The sequence below is a fragment of the Chiloscyllium plagiosum genome, unplaced genomic scaffold (assembly GCF_037043375.1).
Source record: "Chiloscyllium plagiosum isolate Xiang-an unplaced genomic scaffold, Cpla_swu_hap1 HiC_scaffold_35, whole genome shotgun sequence".
In the NCBI taxonomy this organism is placed as follows: domain Eukaryota; kingdom Metazoa; phylum Chordata; class Chondrichthyes; order Orectolobiformes; family Hemiscylliidae; genus Chiloscyllium; species Chiloscyllium plagiosum.
This window is the reverse complement of record NW_028270173.1, coordinates 9189191-9198868: the sequence shown is the minus strand read 5'-3', so window position 1 is coordinate 9198868 and position 9678 is coordinate 9189191.

The window sequence follows — 9678 nt, the reverse complement described above, 5'->3', positions numbered from 1 at the left end:
TGTGTATGTATTCTGACCCTGTCCTGTAATCAGTCCGGTCTGTGTATGTATCCTGACCCTGTCCTGTAATCAGTCCGGTCTGTGTATGAATCCTGATGCTGTCCTGTAATCAGTCCAATCTGTGTATGTATCCTGACTCTGTCGTGTAATCAGTCTGGTCTGTGAATGAATCCTGACACTGTCCTGTAATCATTCCGGTCTGTGTATGTATTCTGACCCTGTCCTGTAATCAGTCCGGTCTGTGTATGTATCCTGACCCTGTCCTGTAATCAATCCGGTCTGTGTATGAATCCTGATGTTGTCCTGTAATCAGTCCAGTCTGTGTATGTATCCTGACACTGTCCTGTAATCAGTCCAGTCTGTGGATGAATCCTGACCCTGTCCTGTAATCAGTCTGGTCTGTGTATGAATCCTGATGCTGTCCTGTAATCAGTCCGGTCTGTTATGAATCCTGACACTGTCCTGTAATCATTCCGGTCTGTGTATGAATCCTGACACTGTCCTGTAATCATTCCGGTCAATGTATGAATCCTGACACTGTCCTGTAATCATTCCAGTCTATGTATGAATCCTGACACTATCCTGTTATCATTCCGGTCTGTGTATGAATCGTGACACTGTCCTGTAATCAATCCGGTCTGTGTATGAATCCTGATGTTGTCCTGTAATCATTCCAGTCTGTGTATGAATCCTGACGCTGTCCTGTAATTATTTCGATCTTTGTATGAATCCTGACCCTGTCCTGTCATCATTCCGGTCTGTGTATGAATCCTGACATTGCCCTGACATCATTCCGGTCTGTGTATGAATCCTGACGCTGCCCTGTCATCATTCCGGTCTGTGTATGTATTCTGACCCTGTCCTGTAATCAGTCCGGTCTATGTATGTATCCTGATCCTGTCCTGTAATCAGTCCGGTCTGTGTATCAATCCTGATGCTGTCCTGTAATCAGTCCAATCTGTGTATGTATCCTGACTCTGTCGTGTAATCAGTCTGGTCTGTGAATGAATCCTGACACTGTCCTGTAATCATTCCGGTCTGTGTATGTATCCTGACCCTGTCCTGTAATCAGTCCGGTCTGTGTATGAATCCTGACATTGTCCTGTATTCAGTCCGGTCTGTGGATGAATCCTGACACTGTCCTGTAATCAGTCCGGTCTCTGTATGTATCCTGACACTGTCCTGTAATCAGTCCGGTCTGTGTATCAATCCTGATGCTGTCCTGTAATCAGTCCAATCTGTGTATGTATCCTGACTCTGTCGTGTAATCAGTCCGGTCTGTGGATGAATCCTGACACTGTCCTGTAATCAGTCCGGTCTGTGTATGTATCCTGACACTGTCCTGTAATCAGTCCGGTCTGTGTATGTATCCTGACCCTGTCCTGTAATCAGTCCGGTCTGTGTATGAATCCTGATGCTGTCCTGTGATCAGTCCGGTCTGTGTATGAATCCTGACTCTGTCCTGTAATCAGTCCGGTCTGTGGATGAATCCTGACACTGTCCTGTAATCATTCCGGTCTGTGTATGTATCCTGACACTGTCCTGTAATCAGTCCGGTCTGTGTATGAATCCTGACATTGTCCTGTAATCAGTCCGGTCTGTGGATGAATCCTGACACTGTCCTGTAATCAGTCCGGTCTGTGTATGTATCCTGACACTGTCCTGTAATCAGTCCGGTCTGTGTATGGATCCTGACCCTGTCCTGTAATCAGTCCGGTCTGTGTATGTATCCTGACCCTGTCCTGTAATCAGTCCGGTCTGTGTATGTATCTTGACACTGTTTTGTAATCAGTCCAGTCTGTGCATGAATCCTGACATTGTCCTGTAATCAGTCCGATCTGTGTATGTATCCTGACTCTGTCCTGTAATCAGTCCGGTCTGTGGATGAATCCTGACACTGTCCTGTAATCATTCCGGTCTGTGTATGTATCCTGACACTGTCCTGTAATCAGTCCAGTCTGTGTATGAATCCTGACGCTGCCCTGTCATCAGTCCGGTCTGTGTATGTATCCTGACCCTGTCCTGTAATCAGTCCGGTCTGTGTATGAATCCTGACCCTGTCCTGTAATCAGTCCGGTCTATGGATGAATCCTGATACTTCCTGTAATCATTCTGGCCTGTGTATGAATCCTTACACTGTCCTAAAATCATTCAGGTCTGTGTATGAATCCTGACACTATCCTGTTATAATTCCGGTCTGCGTATGAATCCTGACACTGTCCTGTAATCATGCAGGTCTGTGTATGAATCCTGACACTATCCTGTTATAATTCCGGTCTGCGTATGAATCCTGACACTGTCCTGTAATCATCCCGGTCTATGTATGAATCCTGACACTGTCCTGTTATAATTCCGGTCTGTTATGAATCCTGACACTGTCCTGTTATCATGCAGGTCTGTGTATGAATCCTGACACTGTCCTGTAATCATTCCAGTCTGTGTATGAATCCTGGCGCTGTCCTGTAATTATTTCGATCTTTGTATGAATCCTGACCCTGTCCTGTCATCATTCCGGTCTGTGTATGAATCCTGACGCTGCCCTGTCATCATTCTGGTCTGTGTATGTATTCTGACCCTGTCCTGTAATCAGTCCGGTCTGTGTATGTATCCTGACCCTGTCCTGTAATCAGTCCGGTCTGTGTATGAATCCTGATGCTGTCCTGTAATCAGTCCAATCTGTGTATGTATCCTGATTCTGTCTTGTAATCAGACCGGTCTGTGTATGAATCCTGACATTGCCCTGTCATCATTCCGGTCTGTGTATGAATCCTGAGGCTGCCCTGTCATCATTCCGGTCTGTGTATGAATCCTGATGCTGTCCTGTAATCAGTCCGGTCTGTGTATGAATCCTGACACTGTCCTGTAATCAGTCCGGTCTGTGTATGTATCCTGACTCTGTCCTGTAATCAGTCCGGTCTGTGGATGAATCCAGACACTGTCCTGTAATCAGTCCGGTCTGTGTATGTATCCTGATCCTGTCCTGTAATGAGTCCAGTCTGTGTACGAATCCTGTTGCTGTCCTGTAATCAGTCCAATCTGTGTATGTATCCTGATTCTGTCCTGTAATCAGACCAGTCTGTGTATGTATCCTGACCCTGTCCTGTAATCAGTCCGGTCTGTGTATGAATCCTGATGCTGTCCTGTAATCAGTCCGGTCTGTGTATGAATCCTGACACTGTCCTGTAATCAGTCCGGTCTGTGTATGTATCCTGACTCTGTCCTGTAATCAGTCCAGTCTGTGGATGAATCCAGACACTGTCCTGTAATCAGTCCGGTCTGTGTATGTATCCTGACCCTGTCCTGTAATCAGTCCGGTCTGTGTATGTATCCTGACCCTGTCCTGTAATCAGTCCGGTCTGTGTATGAATCCTGATGCTGTCCTGTAATCAGTCCGGTCTGTGTATGAATCCTGATGCTGTCCTGTAATCAGTCCGGTCTGTGTATGTATCCTGACTCTGTCCTGTAATCAGTCCGGTCTGTGGATGAATCCTGACACTGTCCTGTAATCATTCTGGTCTGTGTATGTATCCTGACACTGTCCTGTAATCAGTCCGGTCTGTGTATGTATCCTGACACTGTTTTGTAATCAGTCCGGTCTGTGTATGTATTCTGACCCTGTCCTGTAATCAGTCTGGTATGTGTATGAATCCTGACCCTGTCCTGTAATCAGTCCGGTCTGTGGATGAATCCTGACACTGTCCTGTAATCAGTCCGGTCTGTGTATGAATCCTGACGCTGTCCTGTAATCAGTCCGGTCTATGTATGAATCCTGATGCTGTCCTGTAATCAGTCCGGTCTGTTATGAATCCTGACACTGTCCTGTAATCAGTCCGATCTGTGTATGTATCTTGACCCTGTCCTGTAATCAGTCCGGTCTGTGTATGAATCCTGATGCTGTCCTGTAATCAGTCCGGTCTGTTATGAATCCTGACCCTGTCCTGTAATCAGTCCGGTCTGTGTATGAATCCTGACCCTGTCCTGTAATCAGTCTGGTCTGTGTATGAATCCTGACACTGTCCTGTAATCAGTCCGGTCTGTGTATGAATCCTGACCCTGTCCTGTAATCAGTCCGGTCTGTGTATGAATCCTGACACTGTCCTGTAATCAGTCCGGTCTGTGTATGAATCCTGACCCTGTCCTGTAATCAGTCCGGTCTGTGTATGAATCCTGACCCTGTCTTGTTATGTTGATCCCAAATGGACTCTTCCTCCTGTTCTCTCTCTTCATTGGTATCTCTCTATGCTGCTTGCTCGCCTTCTGTCATTATTGATCTCTTTGTGGCGTTTTGGTCCCATTGCCACTCTGAAGAGATCTACATGCTGAATTGCTTCAGCTGAATCTTGCAAAAAAAGTCACTTTCAATTTTATTGTTTCTACATCATCATTAGCTTGTCTCTGTGAGGTGGAAGTTCCGATATAGTCAATTGGTTCCACCACAGACCACATGAAGAGGAAAGGACACAGTCCTTTTTGCAGAAACCACTTGCTCCCTTGTCCCTGGTTGGTGGGTAGCCTGTTGCCCTGTAGATCTGTATAGTTTCCGTTCCTGCCTGGTGCTCAGCTCTCTAACGCCTTCATTACTGCTTGCTGCTTTCTGCTTCAGGCTGAAACTCCCTGCTTTACACTTAGTATATTTATAATCGACAAATCCATACCCCATGGGGGTGGTATCACAGGGCCCTCCCCACCTTGCCTGTTCAAACCTGCAGACAAACTTGATAATCAATTTTTAACCGGCAATCTACTGCAGAATACTCCGATAAACAGTGAGATCACCCCTCACCGATTCCTCGATAAACATCGTGGAGATAGTCTGTCTGCATTTCCAATGGTGTCATAGGATCCCTTAACTCGAGAGAAGTCACTGCATGTCCGTTCACATCAATTTATCCACCAGGCGAAGCTGGTAGTGTCCCTCCTCCTGAACCAGAAGGCCCAAGTTCAATCCCCACCTGCTCCAAAGATGTGTAAGAACATCTGTGAACATATTGGTTTGGGCTTGTAAAAAAAACGATTCACCTTTTCTGCCCCTCTGACAGTGCGGGACTCCCTCAGTGCCATCATTTCAACAGAAAATCCCACAGTCCAGAGGAGGCCTTTCTCTCCATTGAATCTGTACTGACGAATACTACTCTCTGGCTACATCCCTCGCCCTTTTCCACACTCAGCCCATAGCCCTGAATGTCATGACCTTTCAAGTGCCCATCTCCCAGGCCAGTGTATTCCAGGTCCCCACAACCATCTCGGTGAAAAATGTTTTCCCCAAACTCCCCCATGAACCACCTGCCTTTTCCCTCAAAATGATTCCTCCTTCACCAAAGGGGAGCAGCTGCTTTCTAATCACCCCGTAAAGGCCTTCATAATCTTGGGCATCTCTATCCCGCTCTACCTCCTCCGCTCCGAAGAAAACAAGGCAAACGTAGCCAGCCTCTCTCCAAGTACTCCGTCCCAGGCAACATCTCCACCAATCTCATCTGCCACCACATTCTTCCGAGAGTGAGACACCCAGCTGTGGTCTCGCTAAAGTCTGGTACAACTCTCACTTAACCGCCCTGATTTTTTCAGCTGTGCCTTGAGCGACCAAAGCAATATGCCTTCTGAACAACCCTGCCACCTTCTGTGGCCAAGTATCCCATGATCATCTGTGCCTTGTCGTGCATTAAGCACTTTTTTTTGTCTTGTCATTTCTTCCAAATTCCACCTGCCCAATATTCCCCTGTGACCTGCCACTTTATTTCTCACTATTAACCACCCAGCCTATCTTTGTTTAATCTGCAAACTTACGAAAAACCACCCCTATTTATACATCGCAGGCAACAGGGACTGAGCACTGATCCCTGTGGTACACCAGCCCTCTCTCACCACCCAGCAGGGGCTAATTGGTCGCCATTAGCCCAGCATTCTGGGATCATTGAATTAAAATTTCACCATCTCCCACCGTGAGATTTGAACCCACATCCTCAGAGCTGGGATTCTGGATGACTAGCCCAGTGACCATTCCGCTATTGCCTCTTCTCCAAACATTGGGAACTCATTGGGAACGCTTTAGCGTTCTGAAGCCTCGTGACCCCGAGCCCCACAACACTTTGCATGATGGTATATTTCCCCAGGAACGTGGAATTTCGGAGCGGAGAGATGCTTTCCAGCCTTCCAATCCTGCTCCATCATTCCATAGGAGCAGAAATTAGGCCATTCAGCCCATCGAATCTGCTCCGTCATTCAATCATGGCAGATGCGTTCCTCAATCCCATTCTCCCACTTTCTCCCCATAATCTTTGATCCTATTGATACTCAGGAACCTCGCTCTCTCAGTCTTATACATACTCATTGGCATTCTGTGGCAGTGAATTCCATAGATTCTCCACTCTCTGGGTGAGGAAGTTTCTCCTTATCTCCATTCTAAAAGGTCTTCCCTTTACTCTGCCCTTGGACCCTGGTCTCTCCTACCGGTGTAAACATCTTCCCAACATCTACAATCAGTCTGATCAAAGCTGCTTTGGTGAACTCACCATTCCTTTCTGCGTCACCATACCCTCAGCTCCTCATCTCGGGAGTATGATCGAACCCAACCCCTAATAAAGTAGATAACACAGTCCCCACTGAGAATTCCCCACAGATTGATGACACGCTGAGATGAAAAGGGAGACCACTTTGTTTGAAATGAAGGCCCCTGGTTCTGGACTTGACCTACGAGAGGAAGCAGCCCCTGAGCATTGACCATGTCAAGTCCCCTCAGGATCCGTGCAGAGAAAGCAGAGTTGGTGTTTGGAATCCAGTGATTTCTCTCCCGTGACCTGCTGAGTTTCTCCAGCAGCTTTTGCCTCGGTTGCAGATTTCCAGCAACTGCGGGGCTTGTTCGTTTCAATAGGATCCCCTCTCATCCTCTTCAACTGAAACAGACCCTTTGGCCCAACCCATCCATACCGAGCAGATATCCTTAAACTAATCTAGTCCCACCTGCCAGCACTTGGCCCATATCCCTCCAAACCCTTCCTATTCATAAACCCATCTAGCTGCCTTTTAAATATTATAATTGTACCAGCCTCCACAACTTCCTCTGGCAGCTCATTCCATACACGTACCACCCTCTGTGAAAAAGTTGCCCTTTAGATCTCTTTTATATCTTTTCCCTCTCACCCTAAACCTATGCCCTAAACCTAGTTCTGGAATCCCCCACCCAAGGGAAAAGACTTTGTCTATTCAGCCTATCCAAGCCCCTCATGATTTTATAAACCTCTATAAGGTCACCCCTCAGCCTCCAACGCTCCAGGGAAAACAGCCCCCATCTATTCACAATCGACCCAATCCGGCCTTTCCTGGACTGGTACATCCTATGAATGAGTCAAGTGAATTGTCCCTGAACAGCCTCTGACACGATTATATTCAACGCTGTGTGATAACTCACTGCGATTTCTTTTCATCTATCCCTCAAACCACTGAGAGCCAATTTGGCAGTTGGCCCAGAAAAGTAATGAGTCGCGTATTTTTGGAAACTTTCAGATTGTTCTGCATGAAAAGCATTTGACTCACTGCCAGGGTTTGCAAGAGAGCGCGGGGTGGGGGTGGGGAACAGATTGTGACTGAAGTTCAGTTTTACAACTGGCTGCAGGGACAGCCCCTCCTTCAGAACAGAGAGAGGAAGAAAAAGTCCTCTGGACTCCATAATGTTCAAGTCATGGTAGGTCAGGGCCACATCTCCACGGTAACCGTTTGAGTCAAATTCAATCTGAAATCACGCCAACACGTGGGCTGTTGCTGGTCATGGCAAGGGGAATGCACTATCAACGCAGGGAAGTTTGCTTTTTTTTCTCTGCAGATGTGCGGGGCAATCGGGAGACCACATTTGGACTCCTGTGGAGACTTTTGTTCTCGTTTTTAGTGGGAATGTACAACTGCACTGAACACAGTTCGGAGGATGTTCACCCGACAGGCTTTAGGATCGGAGGGCTTTAGTTTCTGTGGGAAGGTTCAGCTGGCCCCTTGGAGTCGAACGGAGTAAGAGGCCAACTTGCTGTGTACACAGCAGGTGTTGAAAGGATGTTTCTCCTTGTGGGAGTGTTGGGACCACCTTTTTGAAAATAGAGGGGTCCCCTTTTAAAACGGCGATGAGCGGAATTCTGTTCTCGTGAGTGTGTGGCAGTCCCTTCCCCCAGGAGCAGAGAGTGATCCGTCTCGGAATTTGTTCAAGTATCAGTTCAACAGATTGTTGACCAGCAGAGAGGTCAAGGCAGACTAGAAAGTGCAGCTAAGGCCATGATCAGATCTGTTGTCATCTCAATGAGTGACAGAACTCGCGAAGGGCTGAGTGGCCTACCTGCTGCTCCTGAGGGCTATCTTCCTTTGCAGGAAAATAGGGAGCAGCGGTTTGAAGTCGAGCTGGTGTTCACATCACAGTGCAGGGTCTGCTGCTGAATAACTGAAACACAAAATGCCTCAGAAATCATTTAATGAGCCCAAACATTTTGCAGTATCATTAACAGTCATGATGCCACAAAATACCCTGAAAAAAACTACCACAAAAATATTTCTCCAAATATCTTTAGCTGCCATTGCCTCAAACCGTCAGGTGGAGCAGTGCAGAATGTGGTCTTCTTGACATTCAACGGTGTTACACTCTCTAAGAAACTAGTCGTGCAAATGCATTGGTAACAAGAGCAGGTTTGAATCCTGCAGCGAGTAAATCACCTCCTGACCAGCTCACCCCAGTGGCCTGTCCACCATCTGCAAGGCACAAGTCAGGAGTGTGATGGAATCCACCCAACTTGACTGGATGGGGGCAGCTCCAACAACACTCAAGAAGCTCAACAACATCCAGAACAGAGCAGCGCCCCCCACCTCCACCCCCTTGATTGGCTCCACACCCACAAACATCCCTCCACTCCCTCCACCACTGAGGTAATAGCGGTGTGTACCATCTACAAGGCGCACTGCAGAAATTCAGACAGCACCTTCCAAACCCACCACACTTCCATCCAGAAGGTCAAGGGCAGCAGATACATGGGAACACCACACCCCCCAGCAGGTTCCCCTCCCAGCCCCTCACCCCCAGCAGGTTCCCCTCCGAGCCCCTCACCTCCCAGCAGGTTCCCCTCCGAGCCCCGAGCCCCCCAGCAGGTTCCTCTCCGAGCCCCTCACCTCCCAGTAGGTTCCCCTCTGAGCCCCACACCCCCCAGCAGGTTCCCCTCCGAGCCCCTCACCCCCCAACAGGTTCCCCTCCGAGCCCCTCACCCCCCAGCAGGTTCCCCTCCGAGCCCCTCACCTCCCAGCAGGTTCCCCTCTGAGCCCCTCACCTCCCAGCAGGTTCCCCTCCCAGCCCCTCACCCCCAGCAAGTTCCCCTCCGAGCCCCTCACCTCGCAGCAGGTTCCCCTCCCAGCCCCTCACCCCCAGCAGGTTCCCCTCTGAGCCCCACACCCCCCAGCAGGTTCCCCTCTGAGCCCCACACCCCCCAGCAGGTTCCTCTCCGAGCCCCTCACCTCCCAGTAGGTTCCCCTCCGAGCCCCGAGCCCCCCAGCAGGTTCCTCTCCGAGCCCCTCACCTCCCAGTAGGTTCCCCTCTGAGCCCCACACCCCCCAGCAGGTTCCCCTCTGAGCCCCTCACCTCCCAGCAGGTTCCCCTCCGAGCCCCGAGCCCCCCAGCAGGTTCCTCTCCGAGCCCCTCACCTCCCAGTAGGTTCCCCT